Source organism: Pelophylax lessonae, assembly GCF_965119305.1.
Source record: "Pelophylax lessonae genome assembly, chromosome: 2".
NCBI lineage: Eukaryota > Metazoa > Chordata > Amphibia > Anura > Ranidae > Pelophylax > Pelophylax lessonae.
In genome coordinates this window covers 408,176,886-408,195,126 of record NC_138769.1, presented here as the reverse complement: position 1 = coordinate 408,195,126, position 18,241 = coordinate 408,176,886, and the positions used below count along the sequence as shown (strand labels likewise).

Below are 18,241 nucleotides of genomic sequence, written 5' to 3'. Positions count from 1 at the left end.
TAGGAGATATTTACATTTAATGCAGCCAGTGACGTCACTGGCGCATGCGCTCTGAAGGAACGGCAGATCGTGCCGTTCCTTCAGAGCCCTGTGCCGTGACCGTCGGCTCCCGCGCGCGTGCGCGGGAGTGACGTCACCGCGGCTCCGGCCAATCAGATGGCCGGATGCCGCGATCCCGGAAGACGGGCGACTGTACATGTCGCCCGTCATAGAGGTAAGAGAGCGGCGCGGCGAGGGCTCGTTCTAAGGTAAGTATTTGATAATAAGCTAGTATGCGATGCATACTAGCTCATTATGTCTTTATCTTTCAGGGTGTAAAGAAAACAAAAAAAAAAATTATCGGTTTACAACCTATTTAATGGTGTTTTGCCATTGCGCTTGTAGCCCTGACCATGCAAATGGAGGGCATCTTGTTGGGGTGAGTTACCAGCTGATGGGAGAGGAATCACGCAGGTGGTGGATCTAAGTGATGTCCAGCATTCAACACGAAGCTCTTTCCTTCACACCTGTCACTATTTTAGCACATTTGATTAATGGACTTTATGTGATATATTTTGTGCACAATTGCACCTTATATGTGTTTATTCTTTATGACTATGATTATTTGTTGGAACACTGTATTTTTGGCACAAATTTATTTGAACACCTATTCCTTTTAGGTGTTTTTGCGCAGCTTGTGGGAACATGTTTTTCACATTTTATATTGATTCTGACCTTCTCTCATCAATTTCCGGAGGGACAAGCTCCAAAATTTTTCTCATATGGGAACAAATGTGTACTGTTTCCGTAAGATTTTTGTACGAGAAAAATCAGAAATGAAAGACTGCGAATGATTCGAAAACAATAAACAACAAAAAAAGCCTTTGCCGCACGAGAATTTTCATACAAATTTTCTTTCATCGGTTCCCATTTGCTGTGAAGCAACGAGGAAGATCAGATCGTTCGCCAGATTTTCCTATCGTGTGTACCCCACTTTAGAGTGACCTGCAACCCCCTATAGCCAAATGTAGCATTTTATGTTATGGTGCACTTGGTTGCAATTAAGCATGAGTCCTAGGAAGCTGTGTAATCGATTAGTGGTGTATTTGCGTTATATAGTGTGAATCAAGGATCCTCACACTTGCATCACAGGCTTTATTCTACCAATCAAATCTATTCTATATTAAATTACAAGTGCAGCACTCCATTTAAGGTGTATCTATGGTCAAAATGTAAAATAATATATTCATTTCCACATTATAGTTCAATTATTTCTAGCCTACTCCTAATAAATCTCAGCAATCCTGATGTTTATAAACTTTGTGAAGATCCCTACACATTTACTTCCTTGAATTCTGTGACACATATTCACTATGCCCTGTGAGTAGGCACCACTGTGTCACACATTTCATAGAGCCTACCTTCTGATCAAGGGCTGACTGGAAACTTTCGGCACAGGGGGGCAAGGACAATCCAGAGGCCCATGGTGGAGCGACTTGGCCCCCCTCCCACTCTCCCTTTTCCCGGCCTCTTTCTGATCCCCATTCCAGACTGAAGCTCTGCTCCAGGTACTCTCTACCCACTGGCCAAATCCGGGTTCCCAACCTGGCCAGCTGGGGGCGGTTGGGGGGAGCTAGGACAGCTCGGTGGTTAGGGCTGGCCGGGGGGCATGGAACTGGCTTCTGCTCAGACACAGTTTACACCATCCATGCTTGGGGCTGCACTCTAACCTTGTCTTCATCCTGCACTCAGTAGGTCAGCAGCAGGGACTTTTTACTTCTCTATACCAGGAATAATTTAATCTGTGGCAGGAGCAGTGCACCCTTTTTCCAGGGCATCAGAGCGGCCCAGGGGGCAATTTCCCCCCTGCCCCCTGGCCCAGTCCTCCCCTGCTTCTGATCTACAGAGGCGCTGAGAGGAGGAGTTTCAGGAGGCGCAGTCAGTACAGGAGTACAGTGCTTGCAGGCAGCAAGGTACCATAGGATTAGAAGTTCTTAGAAGCTGAAAGTAAACAGATCAGACAAACCTTATGCTCCATTCACACCTGGGCATTTTTGAGTGTTTTTCAGCTCCAAAAACGCTAAAAAAAACCGTTCCAAAACACCTAACAAGTAAAAGCCCATTCATTTAAATGGCCCCTGTTCACATCTGAGCGTTTTGCAAAATGCCTGTAGCTGAAAAAAGTGCACGAGCTTCTTTTTGGGCTGATTACCAGCATTTTTGATAGATGTCAATGCCTGCCTCCAAAAACGCCTGAAAAAAAAGCCTGAAAATCGTGGTAAAAATTGCGGTAAAAAACACGGTAAAACGCTACGCTCAAGTGTGAATGCAGCCTAAAAGTCATGCAGGGAATCCAGGAAATTGTTTCTCTGCTCCAAGCTCAGATGTACCCATGAACATGAGCCAGAGCTGCAAAGCACCATTAGGACTCATGCACTAAAGATGTTTTAACCAGAGGCATTTTGCTTCTTTTTTTTTTTCTGCCTCTAATCACCCCTCAATTTTAGTCAATGTCCATACAACCAATTTATTTATCCTGGGACTTTAAATGAGGCACAGCACATACAACCAATGAATAACATGTTCATTGGTCATAGGTGCTCTGATAAAGGCTTATCGCCGAAACGCGTTAGCCACTGCTTCTACTCACTGATGTGTAACAAGAAAGCATATATAGGATCAGCAGAGTTGTCAACTTTCCTTCTCATTTGGCTATTTTTTTACTGGTGGGTGGAAGGAGCACCTGAGCCTGAGCACCCGGTATATGGCTTCCACTATTCATTGATACTCTGTGGCTCCACCGTTCTGATGCACCTGTCTTTTTTCTTGTTTCTGACATTGTTTAAAATATGAATAAATATTGCATGCAAAAAAAAAAAGGATACCATGGTAACAAGCTGATTTGTACTGAATCCATATTATTGCATTTCATACATAATTAAATATAATGTTGACCATATACAATCTGTCTGGCAATACATGATTAAAACAAAAATTGCATCCATAAACTCGATACGTTTCATGACACTTTGTTCACTCTTCAGGAGTAGATGCATGTATAGTGTCTGGAAGATAAAACATCAGGCATGTGACATACCTAATGATATCTTGTATTACATAGAGTAATTCCAACCTCAAAAACTGCCTGAGGGGCTCTGATACTTACATATCAGCTAAGAATAGATATGACAACATTTCCAAATGGTGACTGCCAGGGGAGTCTCACCATGGAGCTATGGAAGTGTGACTCAGCAAAAACCCAAGGGGACAAACAGGAAGCAAATTAAACATGGGTGGGCAATCCACGATGGCACCCAAAATAGTTTCTATTAAAAGAAGTTGAATATGCATATAAAATAGACAAACGTTCTAATGTACTTGGACACATAGAATAACACTGAGCTGCTACTACAGGCAAAACGCTAAACTCCCCTAGAAGCAGCCCTCTTTATACAGTATGATGGCTACAGCACAGTCGGCTAGTTCTGAGAGGGCTTCATATGACCTCCTTCCATGATCGCACCCGTTGTGCAGGCGGCACGTTCTGTGATCAGGGTAAAGAGCCAATCAGCGGCTCTTTACCATGTGATCAGCTGTGTTGAATCACAATCACACTTGCCGGTTTTTGGCATTCCTTTCCTCTTGCTGTGACAGCATGATAAAGGTAGAGAGCTGGTAACTGACTAGTGTAAGAGGGGACATCTGCACTGATAATTAGGGCACTGAGCATCAATGTCCATGTATTTCTGTGCAGCCCCAACAGTGCTTATCAGTGCTGCCTTTAAGTGCCAATCATTGCCCATCAGTGATGCCAATTAGTGCCCATTAGTGATGCCAACCGGTGCTGCTAATCAGTGCCCATCAGTACTGTCAGTTCAGTGCCACCCATCAGTGCTGCCTATCAGTGCCCTTCAGTGCTGCCTATTAGTGCCCATCAGTGCTGCCTATCCGTCCCCATCAGTGCCACCTATCAGTGCAGCCTCATCAGTGCCAATCAATGTAGCCTATCAGTGCTGCCTATAAGTGCCAATCAGTGCCCATTAGTGATGCCAATCTGTGCCCATTAGTGATGCCAATCGGTGCTGCTAATCAGTGCCCATCAGTACTGTCAGTTCAGTGCCACCCATCAGTGCTGCCTATCAGTGCCCTTCAGTGCTATTAGTGCCCATCAGTGCTGCCTATCAGTGCAGCATCATCAGTGCCAATCAATGCAGCCTATCAGTGCTGCCTATCAGTGCCCAACAGTGCTGCCTCACCAGTGTTCATCAGTGCAGCCTATCAGTGCCCATCAGTGCTACCTATTAGTTTTTTGTAAAGGTGAACTAACCCTTGAATTTAATTGCACAGATTATAGGTCATGTTATAAAGTGAAACAAAAATTATATTGAGCATTTTTTTTTGTCCTCTCAACAAACTGGCATTTTTGCAGGGGTATAAAAACTTAAAACTAATAAAATGTTTTATATCAACTGTATATAGCAGTGTTTCTCAACCAATAAAACTTTTTATATCAACTGTATATAGCAATGTTTCTCAACCAATAAAATGTGGTATTTCAACTGTATATAGCAGTGTTTCTCAACCTTTTTCCAGTTGAGACACTCTTTAAAATTATAGACAATCTCAAGGTTCCCTTTAAAATTATGGACAATCTCGAGGCACTCTTCAAAATTATAGACAATCTCGAGGCACCCTTTAAAAATATGGGCAATCCGAAGGAACCCTTTTAAAAATATAGACAATCTCAAGGAACCCTTTAAAATTATGAAAAGTCTTGAGGCACCCTTTAAAATTATAGACAACCCTAAGTCACCCTTTAAAGATATAGAACCAAATAGAGAGAAGGTTCCCCCTGAGGGTGGGACTTTAACGGCAAACACACTTCCACAAGTAGTAAAATGAAGTCATTTTATTGGGTAACAAAAAATAAAATAGATTTATGGAAGATCTGATGATATACAATTTATACAATATATACAAAAATACAGTGTGTGGGTGTAAAACCAAAGAAATGGAAATGGTAGTAATACATATACTGTGGGGTATATGTTGATTTGAGGAAATCCTCCAACCCGACGCGTTTCAGGTGGATAAGCCTTTCTTCAGGGGTCTGGATGTGGAGAATATTGATTTCCTAGACAATGTAATAGATGGTATCATATTAGTTGCATAGATTATGGTGTATATAGGTAGTATTCCTTCATAGGATATAACATAGTAGTCAGTCAATACAAATATAAATAATCATAAGTGCATACCAATTGAATGATGGAAGTGCGACAAGAGAGTCGCAGCAATTAAAGTAAAAAATGATATAGAAGAGTCTGCTGTGGGGAGTGTTATCGATGCACCAGGGGGTACTGCCAAATGGAGTCCTCCTCTCGGGGGGCTTCAACGAGGATGCCAAATATGAAGGTCGTGATGGCGTCTCTGGTGGCATGTGTGGGAAGGTTTAGAAAGTATATTGTAGTGTTAGCATAGTATGTGACCTGTTGGTAATGATTGGAATGTGTAATAAGGTGTGATGGAGTATACCTTGTGGAGTGTGTCAGCTCGTTTATCGGGGAGTATTAAGAAGGCTCCAATTGCAAGATGTTTTTCCAACTTGAGAGTAGTTTCCTAGAACATATATTTCCTAGGTAAGTACCGATTTGTAAAATTTGAACAAATACAACCCAGTAACATCTGTGTTATAAGGTACCTTGGTATAGTTGTAAACGAGTAACAGTTTCAATAAGATGTAGATCATCTCAAAGCACCCTTTAACCACTTAAGCCCCGGAGGATTTGGCTGCTGAAAGACCAGGGGATATTTTGCGATTCGGCACTGCGTGACTTTAACGGACAATTGCGCGGTCGCGCGACGCTGTACCTAAATGAATTTGACGTCCTTTTTTTCCCACAAACAGAGCTTTCTTTTGGTGGTATTTGATCACCTGTGCGATTTTTACTTTTTGCGCTATAAACAAAAAAAGAGCGTCAATTTTGCAAAATTAACAATATTTTTCACATTTTTTTATATGAAATTCCCCAAAAAAAATGTAAAAATCAAAATTTTTTAACATTTTCGGCCAATTTGTTTTATGCTACATATGTTTGGTAAAACAAATCGCAAAAAGCGTATTTTGATTGGTTTGCGCAAAAGTTATCGCGTTTACTAACAAAGGGAAAGATTTTTGTCATTTTTGTTGTTTGTTTTTTTAACGCGTAATGGCGGCGATCTGCGATTATTTTTGCGGTACTGCGACATTGCGGCGGACAGATCGGACCCTTGACTGACATTTTTGACACTTTTGGGGTTAGCAGTGACATTTCTACTGTAATCAGTGCTATACATATGCACTGTTACTGTAAAATTACACTGGCAGTGAAGGGGTTAACTTTATTTGAGAGGGAGGGGCTGTGTGTGTCCCTAGGGGCGTGATTCTAACTGTGATTGGCTGTGGCTAGAGCTGTAGGACCAATGATCAACGGTCCTACATAGTAGAACCGTATAATCAGTATTCCTACACAGGGGAGAATGACAGGCGGCTTGTTTACACAGCCTGCCTTTCTCCCCCGACGATCGCTGAGTGACCGGCCGACATCGGGTCCGCCGGTCATTTGCGCGGGGGGGTCCGTGACCGCGCGGGAGCGTGCCTCCGGCAGCGCGCGCTCGCTCCCCAGAGCCTCACAGGTTAGTGACGTAAAGGTACGTCACTCTGCCTGTGAGGGGCTGACCGCCGCAGTATATGTACTTGCGGCGGTCGGCAAGTGGTTAAAATGATAGACAATCGCAAGGTACCCTTTAAAATTATGGACAGCCTCGAGGCACCCAATTCTAAAATGTGAAAAATTGTTTTACATAATGCAGCAATATCCACAGGTAGGACACCCAACGTTACAGGGGATTTATTCTTCCAAAACAAATACACTTTTGCACACTAGCACTGACTAGTATTCCAATGTTTCTCTTCTCCCTCAATTTCTTTCCATCAGTCAGCTAATGTGACCCCAGTGCTGAGGGAGATGGGTGCATGAGGGTCAAACAAGGATGCTGTGGAGACAGACAGCCTCCTTATCAACTGATGACCTCATTGGTTGTTAGGATGCTGGAGTTATAAGGGGACATAAAAAAAAACCTGTGGCTTTGTGTAATAAAAGGCAGGCTTGATTCACCTGCTGACTTGTATAGAATTGTTGATCAATTTTTAGGCATTTTGCCAAGGCACTCCTAAGGAAACCTCAAGGCACCCAGGGTGGTTGAAAAGGGCTTGTCTATAGTGCAGCTGCAGCAAGTGTCTGCACTGCTAAAGGCATGCTGAGGATGTCTTCTTCCAACAAGCACATCTCAGCTGCTGCTGCTGCAAAGAGCAGAGCCAATAGAATGTGTCTGCGCCTCCAGCCACTAGGAGAGAGCATAGCATACTCCCATACTCAGGCTGACAGTCCGCTTTTGCTAGAAGGCTGCTGATTGGCTGTGAGGCAGGAGTTGTGGAGCTAGTGCAAACACAGGCACATTGACATGTATAGCCGGGGAGCGGGGAGGTTGCAGATGCCGGTGTGTGTAGAGCAGCTGTACAGGTGAGACTTGTATTACTATTCAGGGGTGGGGGGGCTGATTGTCTCCTCTCCGGGGGAAGAGTGCACGGATTCCAGCATGGGCTGTCAGGACATACAGGGAGAACACATGGGGTGCATGGATGGATGTGTATACACTGCAGTATACAGCTAGAGGAAACGTGTCTGCACCTCTGGATCATCCATACAATCCTGGGCAATAGGCGAACAACTCAATGACATGAAAACATTGGAGCTTCTAATGTCCCCTCTTATATGGGGGTGACAACAGGCTTTTTTTTTTATTTTTTATTGTTATCGATTTGTATATTCTGAATAAATGGCTGATTGCAGAACACGTCTGCCCATATTTCTATAAAGATCGATCCGTCCTGTCTTTTCTCTGATTTTATTTGCATGCATCTCTAGGCGATCTGCTAGAAATAATTTCATTTTATTCATCTGGATGTAAGAACTGCTTATCCTCATCATAATGTAATCCAATATTTCCTCTGACCCAGGGATCAGATGCTTGCTGTGCTGGGTCGGATGGATCCTGCAGTCATTTGTATGCAGGTTGGGGGGAAGTTCATCTGATATTTCTCTAATAATGCGGATCTCCTTCAGTGATCATTGGTGATTGCAGATCCCCCCAATCCCCCCATGCAGCAGGGATATCCCCGGTACACCACCAGGAGGGATGAGGCTCTCCATGTCAGATGATCCTCCTACATAAACTTGTCTGGCCGGTTATTGTACAGCCAACGTCATTGTCCTCGTTTCCTCCTCACTCTGGATGCGGAGATTGTTGGGGGGATTTCTCTCATCCCATTTAAGAGATAGAGAGAGTGGATCATCCGGGGAATGTGTGCATAGATGAGATCTATCGATCGGCTTTGTCAATCAATGTGCTGATAATCCTCTGTGCTGGATTACAGCACCACTGGCATGAGGGCTTTCAGTTATTTGTACTTAATTATACATGATTTACAGCGATCTGTCTTTATTGTAGATTCATTTATTCAAATAATGGGGACTGTTGTCGGAAAATGTAAAATACAGAACGATCAGAACATAAACATGTGTTCTTCTTCCAGCTAAGCCTGCAGGTTTATGGCTTTAGCAATCCCTTTTATCATGTTTATCAGCATACCCCCCACTTTATTGCAGGTTTAATACTCCGCAGATTAGTTTATCCATATATTAGGGAGATTGCTCTAAAATTATACAATGATCATGACATAAACATGTGTTCTTGTGTCAGCTAAGCCTCCAGGTTTATGAACTGAGCAATCCCATTTATTCTGTTTATCAGCATTGCCCACTTTATTGCAGGTTTAATACTTCGCAGATTAGGTTATCCATATATTAGGGAGATTTCTCTAAAATTATAGCATGATCTATCGTCTAGATAGATCTATATGATCTATAGAATGATCATGACATAAACATGTGTTCTTGTGTCAGCTAAGCCTCCAGGTTTATGAACTGAGCAATCCCTTTTATTCTATTTATCAGCATTCCCCACTTTATTGCAGATTCAATACTCCACAGATTAGATTAGCCATATATTAGGGAGATTGCTCTAAAATTATACAATGATCATGACCTAAACATGTGTTCTTGTGTTAGCTAAGCCTCCAGGTTTATGAATTGAGCAATCCCTTTTATTCTGTTTTGTACTTCGCAGATTAGGTTATCCATATATTAGGGACATTTCTCTAAAATTATAGAATGATCTATTATCTAGATAGATCTATGATCTATAGAATGATCATGACCTAAACATGTGTTCTTGTGTCAGCTAAGCCTACAGTTTTATGAATTGAGCAATCCCTTTTATTCTATTCATCAGCATTCCCCACTTTAATGCAGATTCAATACTCCACAGATTAGATTAGCCATATATTAGCGACATTGCTCTAAAATGTAGAATGCAGAATGATCCTGATTTAAGCATGTGTTCTTGTTCCAGCTAAACCTGTGGTTTTTATGACTTTAGCAATCCCTGTTATTCTACTTATCAGCATACCCCACTTTATTGCAGATTTAATACTCCACAGATTAGGTTATCCATATATTAGGGACATTGCTCTAAAATTAGAGAATGATCTATCGTCTAGATAGATCTATGATCTATAGAATGATCATAACCAAAGCATGTGTTCTTGTTTCAACTAAGTCTCCAGGTTTATGAATATAGCAATCCCATTTATTCTATTATTCAGCATACCCCACTTTATTGTAGATTTAATACTCCACAGATTAGGTTATCCATATATTAGGGACATTGCTCTAAAATTATAGAATGATCATGACCTAAACATGTGTTCTTGTTTCAGCTAAGCCTCCAGGTTTATGAACTGAGCAATCCCTTTTATTCTATTTATCAGCATTCCCTTCTTTATTGCAGATTTAGTACTCTGTAGATTAAGTTACCCATATATTAAGGAGAATGCTCCAAAATGTAGAATACAGAATTCTCATAACCAACGCATGTGTTCTTGTTTCAACTAAGTCTTCAGGTTTATGAACATAGCAATCCCATTTATTCTATTATTCAGCATATCCCACTTTATTGCAGGTTTATTACTCTGCAGATTAGGTTATCCATAGAATGGGAACGTTGGTCTGAAAATATAGAATACAGAATGATCATGACATAAAAGTGTTCTTGTGTCAGCTAAGCCTCCAGGTTTATGAACTGAGCAATCCCTTTTATTCTATTTATCAGCAACTTCATTGCAGGTTTAATACTCTACACATAATTGGTTATCCATATAATGGGGATGTTGGTCTAAAAATGTAGAATACATAATGGCCGTGACATAAACATGCCTTACCATTTCAGCTAAGCATGCAGGTTTATGAACTAAGCAATCTGTTTTTATTCTATTTATCAGCATAGACAACATTTTTGCAAATTTATTAAGGCAAATAATAAGGTGTCTGTAAAACGGGGATGTTGGTTTCAAAATGTAGAATACAGAGTGGTCATGACATAAACATGCCTTACCATTTCAGCTAAGCCTGCAGGTTTCCTATTTATTTATTTATTTATATTTATTAATATAGCCCACTTTACTGCACAGAATGGGGACATTGCTCTAAAAATGTGTAATACAGAATGATCATGACCTAAGCATGTGTTTTTTTGTTTTAGGCTAAGCCTGAAGGTTTATGAACTGAGCAATCCCTTTTATTATATTTATCAGCATACACCACTTTATTTCAGGTTTATTACTCCTCAGATTAGGTTTTCTGTATATTAGGGACATTTCTGTAAAAATGAGGAATACACAATAATCTTGACATAATCATGAGTTCTTCTTTCGGCTAAGCCTGCAGGTTTATGAACTGAGCAATCCCCTTTATTATATTTATCAGCATACACCACTTTATTGCAGGTTTATTACTCCTCAGATTAGGTTATCCATACATTGGGGATGTTGCTCTAAAAAATGTCGAGTACAGAATAATCATGACCTAAATGTGTTCTCATTCCAGCTATGCCTGCAGGTTTATGAAGTTAGCAATCCCTTTTATTCTGTTTATCAACATACCCAACTTTATTACATGTTTATTACTTTTAGATTAGGTTATCCATATAATGGCAACATTGGTCCTGAAAATGTATAATACGGAATGATCATGACATTCATGACATCAAGTGTTCTTGTTTTAGCGAAGCCTGCAGGTTAATGAACTGAGCAATCTGTTTTATACTATATATCAGATGCATGCACCACTTTATTGCAGATTTTCATACTCCACAGGCTAGGTTATCCATATAATGGGGACATTGCTCTGAAAATGTATAATTTTATATTTACAGAATGATCATGACATATGCACAGGAGATTAACACGAGATAGGTGGACGGAGAAAAGTGCACCAGTTTCTATATTCACACTAATTTAGCAGTTTATAAATGCATTGCCCAACAATTTATTGCATGATAGTAGTGAGCTGTTCATCCATGCACAATTACACATGCAAAATTACACATTCACATACACATGTGCAATTACACATACACATGCGCAATTACTCATGCACAATTACTCATGCACAATTACACATGCACAGTTGCACATGCATATAGACATGCACCTCTCCTCTCCTTCCCGCAGGCGCTGTCCTCCCCTCCTCACAACAATATTTACATCTCTGTGGTCTGGTGTACATTTTAGAACAGTTTTTTTTACATAGAACATTGGCACATATTATTGGATATTATAGAAACTGGCACATGTCACTTTTGATTTGGCAGATGATGTGATTTTGGCACAGCTGGTACAACATACAGGACTTCGGTGTTATTTGGTCACACACAATATTTACACACAAAAAATGACATTTCGCTATGTTGATCCACTGTATTCCACTTTAAGCTAAGCCTGCAGGTTTATATACTGGTATATATCATAGGTAAAAAGGCGCTGGTAATCTTAATATATCACGTGTTATAAAAATTAATAGGTGATTTAAAGTGTAATATATGTGATTAAAAATTGCTACAAATATATATATGATCTACTATTGGTGCAATTAGCAAAGAAAAGTGCATACCAGTGCAATTTCAATTCAGAAGTGTTTGTGCTTCTCAAAGTAAATTAATCCACAAAGGTGTGGATCAGTGAACCAATAAATAGATATATAAAGAATTCCATACAAAAATCACATAAGAATATATAAAAATATAAATATATAAATGTGCTCCAAGTAGTGTTTAAAAGTCCAGGCAATAGCATGCAATCAAAATTGTGCTTGATGGATTCTTATTAATCCCTTCACAGTGCTCCAAGTGCTGGGATGTGACAACCGTCAATTAAGAAGTGCTTGTGCTTCTCAAAGTAAATTAATCCACAAAGGTGTGGATCAGTGAACCAATAAATAAATATATAAAGAATTCCATACAAAAATCACATAAGGATATATAAAAAAATCACATAAGAATATATAAAAATATAAATATATAAATGTGCTCCAAGTAGTGTTTAAAAGTCCAGGCAATAGCATGCAATCAAAATTGTGCTTGGTGAATTCTTATTAATCCATTCACAGTGCTCCAGGTGCTGGGATGTGACAACCGTGGCCTCTTACCAGCTAGCAGCAGGTCACAAGGACCCCCAACGCCTGTGATCCCTTTATTGGGTGGATCAGACCTCTCCTCGATTGCTTGGATCTCTGGCTCCTATATTACTCGAGTTGGACCATGTAGTCCCCCCATACACATAAAGATATAGAAGAACAAATAGCCTCCAATAGTGAAATACTGTTTTATTCTCCAAAAAACATACACTATAAGGTGACAATTAGCCTCTTACTATTTGTTGTGCCCTCCTGGCACTGGGCAATTCGGCAGTACAAAATCGTTTTTTTGGGTCTTAGGAAGATATTCTCCGGGGATCTGCAGCACCCTGTATCTCCTTTCCCCCTTTCTTTGTATTGCGGCGGTGGATGTGTATCCCAGCCTCTGTTCCGAATGCCTCTGTGTGTTACTTCCGGGTTAGCATTGACCACAATGCATTTCGCTTAACGAGCGTCCTCAGGCAGTCCTGAGGTTTATATACTGAACAAACTCCCTAGGTCCATGTCTTTTTCTGGAGGTAAGAAGTGAAGGGCCCAAGGAAATGCACAGATCAAAGGTGGCTGCCAGGTATACAATTCAAAGCCTTTGATGTGATAGTAACAAGCCTAATCAGGCAAAGATAATTCTATGTCTGCGGGTACTGTACCTTTTACTTATGTTGCAGACAGAGTTAGATAAATGTAATTGGTAGAATCATTTCAAAGCAGAACTAAACCAATTGGTTAAATGTCTTTCCACAAGACATGCCATGCCATGCCATGAAGAATAACTGTCACAGTTGCTTGTGCTGTCAACTGAGCTGTTAAGTCATATCTAATCACTTGTGCAGCACCATGGAATGTAATGGGGAACTCGTCTGGGCATTCATGGATGTATGGGGGGGGGGGGGGGAGACTCTGCTGGGCACACATGGATTTAAGGGGGGACTCTGCTGAGCACACATGGATTTAAGGGGGGACTCTGCTGGGCTTTCCAGGAAGTAAGAGGGAACTGTGCTTGGCTCTCCTGGAAGTAAGAGGGGACTGTGCTGGGCTCTCCGGGAAGTAAGAGGGGACTGTGCTGGGCTCTCCGGGAAGTAAGAGGGGACTGTGCTGGGCTCTCCGGGAAGTAAGAGGGGACTGTGCTGGGCTCTCCGGGAAGTAAGAGGGGACTGTGCTGGGCTCTCCGGGAAGTAAGAGGGGACTGTGCTGGGCTCTCCGGGAAGTAAGAGGGGACTGTGCTGGGCTCTCCTGGAAGTAAGAGGGGACTGTGCTGGGCTCTCCGGGAAGTAAGAGGGGACTGTGCTGGGCTCTCCGGGAAGTAAGAGGGGACTGTGCTGGGCTCTCCGGGAAGTAAGAGGGGACTGTGCTGGGCTCTCCGGGAAGTAAGAGGGGACTGTGCTGGGCTCTCCTGGAAGTAAGAGGGGACTGTGCTGGGCTCTTCTGGAAGTAAGAGGGGACTGTGCTGGGCTCTTCTGGAAGTAAGAGGGGACTGTGCTGGGCTCTTCGGGAAGTAAGAGGGGACTGTGCTGGGCTCTCCTGGAAGTAAGAGGGGACTGTGCTGGGCTCTCCTGGAAGTAAGAGGGGACTGTGCTGGGCTCTCCTGGAAGTAAGCGGGGACTGTGCTGGGCTCTCCTGGAAGTAAGAGGGGACTGTGCTGGGCTCTCCTGGAAGTAAGAGGGGACTGTGCTGGGCTCTCCTGGAAGTAAGAGGGGACTGTGCTGGGCTCTCCTGGAAGTAAGAGGGGACTGTGCTGGGTTCTCCTGGAAGTAAGAGGGGACTGTGCTGGGCTCTCCTGGAAGTAAGAGGGGACTGTGCTGGGCTCTCCTGGAAGTAAGAGGGGACTGTGCTGGGCTCTCCGGGAAGTAAGAGGGGACTGTGCTGGGCTCTCCGGGAAGTAAGAGGGGACTGTGCTGGGCTCTCCTGGAAGTAAGAGGGGACTGTGCTGGGCTCTCCTGGAAGTAAGAGGGGACTGTGCTGGGCTCTCTGGGAAGTAAGAGGGGACTGTGCTGGGCTCTCTGGGAAGTAAGAGGGGACTGTGCTGGGCTGTCCTGGAAGTAAGAGGGGACTGTGCTGGGCTCTCCTGGAAGTAAGAGGGGACTGTGCTGGGCTCTCCTGGAAGTAAGAGGGGACTGTGCTGGGCTGTCCTGGAAGTAAGAGGGGACTGTGCTGGGCTCTCTGGGAAGTAAGAGGGGACTGTGCTGGGCTCTCCTGGAAGTAAGAGGGGACTCTGCTGGGCTCTCCTGGAAGTAAGACCCAGATAGCAAGCAATTATTGTGCTGCAAGTTTGAAAATTACTTTCTAAACTATTGCTAGGCTTGCCAAGCTTCACAAGTTCACATTTTATGACTCCCAGATCGACTTTCTTTGCAAACATTTCTGAAAGTCTGCTGCAAGTTCTTCAAGTGCTTTGTAAGTGTACAACCTGTCAGTGAAAAGGTGCAGCAAGTTAATAGACTTACAATTCAACACTGCCACAAATTTGTGGCAAGTTATCCTTGCTATATGGGGAGGTGATTCTGTAGGGCATTCCTGGATGGATGTAAGTGAAGACTATGCTGGGTTCTCCTGGAAGTAAGGGGACTTTGTTGGACTCTCTTGGGTGTAAAGGGGGACTCCACTGGGCTTTCTTGGATGTATGGAGGGCTTCGATTGGCTTTTGTAAGACTTTTTTTTTTTTTGTAAAATGTATGTATGTGGCCCTTGTGGCTAAGTTTGGAGACCCCTGCTATACATCATAGGATCTAGCTGATTTGAACCATTAAGCAATAGGATCATATAGTTGCATTGCCAGATTTGAAGGATTTTTTATATTTTCTGCCAGAGTCAAGATACAGGATCTCGTGGGGTTTTAGTGTTCTGGTACCCTTGCGATTTTCATCCACAGCTTTGATAAACAGACACTTAGAAGCAATCAGAAGAGTTTTCCCCATACACAAGAAAAATGTCAGTAGATCAGGTCCAAGAGGATCTGCCTTGCTTATTTGTTTGCACCGTCAGCCTGTGATGGGTTTCATTTGAGATGTAGCAGTATGTCATTATATATGCTGATGACCATCTTGTGGCAGCACAGAGTGTCAATATTTTGTGTGGCCACCATTATTTTCCAGTACTGTCTTAACCCTCTTGGGCATGGAGTTCACCAGAGCTTCACAGGTTATCACTGGAGCTTTCTTCTACTCCTCCATGATTACATCACAGAGCTGGTGGATGTTAGAGACCTTGCGCTCCTCAACCTTCCATTTTAGGATGCCTCACAGATGCTCAGTAGAGCTTAGGTCTGGAGACATGGTTGGCCAGGCCATCACCTTTACCCTCAGCTTCTTTAGCATGGCAGTGGTCGTCCTGGAGGTGTGTTTGGGTTCGTTCATCATGTTGGAATACTGGCCTGCAGCCCAGTTTCTGAAGGGAGGGGTTCATGCTCTGCTTCAGAATTTCACAGTGCATGTTGGCCTTCATGGTTCCCTCAATGAACTTTAACTCCCCAGTGCCGGCAGCACTCATGCAGCCCCAGAATATGACACTCCCACCACCATGCTTGACTGTACACAAGAGACACTTTTCTTTGTACTCCTCACTTGGTTGCCGGAACACACGCTTGACACCATCTGAACCAAGTACGTTTATGTTGGTCTCATTAGACCAATGGACATGGTTCCAGTAATCCATGTCCTTAGTCTCCTAAGCAAACTGTTTATGGTCTTTCTTTTGCATCATCTTTAGAAGAGGCTTCCTTCTGGGATGACAGCCATGCAGACCAATTTCATGCCGTGTGCTGCAAATGGTCTGAGCACTGACAGGTTAACCCCCCTCTTTAACCTCTGCAGCAATACTGGCAGCTTTCATACATGTATTTCCCAAAGACAACCTCTGGATATGACGCTGAGCACGTGCACTCAACTTCTTTGGTCAACCATGATGAGGCCTGTTCTGAGTGGAATCTGTCCTGGTAAACCACTGTATGGTCTTGGCCACCGTGCTGCAGCTCAGTTTCAGGGTCTTGGCAATCTTCTTTATAGCCTAGGCCATCTTTATGTAGAGCAACAATTCTATTTTTCAGACCCTCGGAGTTGTTTGCCATGAGGTGCCATGTTGAATTTCCAGCGACCAGTATGAGAGTGAGAGCGATAACCCTAAATTTAACACACCTGCTCCCCATTCACACCCGAGACCTTGTAACACTAACGAGTCACATGACAACGGGGAGGGAAAATGGCTGATTGGGCCCAATTTGGACATTTTCACTTATGGGTGTATTCACTTCTGTTGCCATTGGTTTAGACATTATTGGGTGTGTGTTGAGTTATTTTGAGGGGACAGCAAATTGACACTGTTATACAAGCTGTACACTCACTACTTTACATTGTAGCAAAGTGTCATTTCTTCAGTGTTGTCACATGAAAAGGTATAATAAAAATATTTACAAAAATGTGAGGGGTGTACTCACTTATGTGAGATACTGTGTATGTGTGTGTGTATATATTTTACAAAATATATTTCCCAGAAGATTTAGATAAACAGAAAGTGAAAGGGCCAATTGTGTTTGTAAATTTTTTTCACTAATGGATGTTTCTCATCTAACTCATGAATTAATCAGTAGATTATCCATGTAAATGACCTTCGCTGTAATCGTATAGCCTAATCCTATTGACCCATTGATTAGGTAATCTTTAGAAGTCTGTGTGCATGAGTGTCTGGATTTCAGAAATGACATATTTGTCCCAGATATTTTGTGTTTTTGTTACTCTTGTGCTATTTTGAAACTTGGGTATAGCAAAGTATGCTATCTTCTCTGTTGCACACTTAGGGTCCATGTACACGGGACGCTGGAAATGGCCGTTTAGGAGCAGTTGGGCGTTTTTTTTAGAAGCCCCTGAACCCATCTACATTTTATCTTATCTGTCCATGTACACCGGGTCGTTTACAGTCATTTGCAGGCAGTTGCGTTCAGGGACTTTTTTTTAGCAATTATTTGCGTTCGAATGTGTGTTTCCCGGCGTTTCAAACGCGTCCGAACGCGCCTGAACGCGTCCGAACGCGTCTGAAGGCGATGACCCGCATTTAGCGTTCGCGTTTTTCCATTTTAAAGGGGAATAATTTTTTTTGACCTCTAGGAACGCTTCTAAACGCAAACGCCCGCAAACGCTGCTAAACGCGGGTACAAACGCGACCGAACGGACGTTTCAAACGTCCTAAAAATTCCAGCATTCAAAGGGACTTTTAACAACGTCCCGTGTACATGGAGCCTTAAAGTGGTTGTATTCTCACAAAAAAAAAACAAACCCTGCAGGACAAAGGCATAATGAGCTAGTGTGCATCGCATAGCTCATTATGAAATACTTGCCTTAAAACAAAGCCCCAACATGGTCGCCCGGACACCGCTGAGGGAGCCGTCCTGTTCCCTTGGCGTCTCTTCCTGGTTCGGCTGCTCTGGGGCTGTGAGTGGCCGGAGCCATGATGATATCACTCCCATGCATGTGCGCAGGAGGTCACTTTCCAGCAAGGAGCCGGCAAGAAGCTCTGAAGGTCTGCCGGAACTTCAGAGCGCATGCGCCGCTGGTTCAGCGGCTGCATGCAGGGCGAATATCTCCTAAACCGTGCAGGTTTAGGAGATATTCATTTTACCTACAGGTAAGCCTTATTATAGGTTT

The 18,241-nt window shown here is 42.8% G+C and overlaps 1 protein-coding gene across 3 annotated transcripts in view; it reads left to right on the top strand.

The window, feature by feature from the left end:
• The first annotated feature begins 7,429 nt into the window (after nucleotides 1-7,429).
• CAMKK1 (calcium/calmodulin dependent protein kinase kinase 1) overlaps nucleotides 7,430-18,241 on the top strand; it is a 362,689-nt gene continuing 351,877 nt past the window's right edge. The window contains exon 1 of one of the 3 annotated variants that reach the window (XM_082244977.1): nucleotides 7,430-7,541. The gene's annotated coding sequence lies outside the window, so the exon portion shown is untranslated. Of the gene's footprint in view, nucleotides 7,542-8,353; nucleotides 8,486-18,241 lie in introns of those variants that run through there. The other 2 variants (XM_082244975.1, XM_082244976.1) reach the window with 2 other exon arrangements.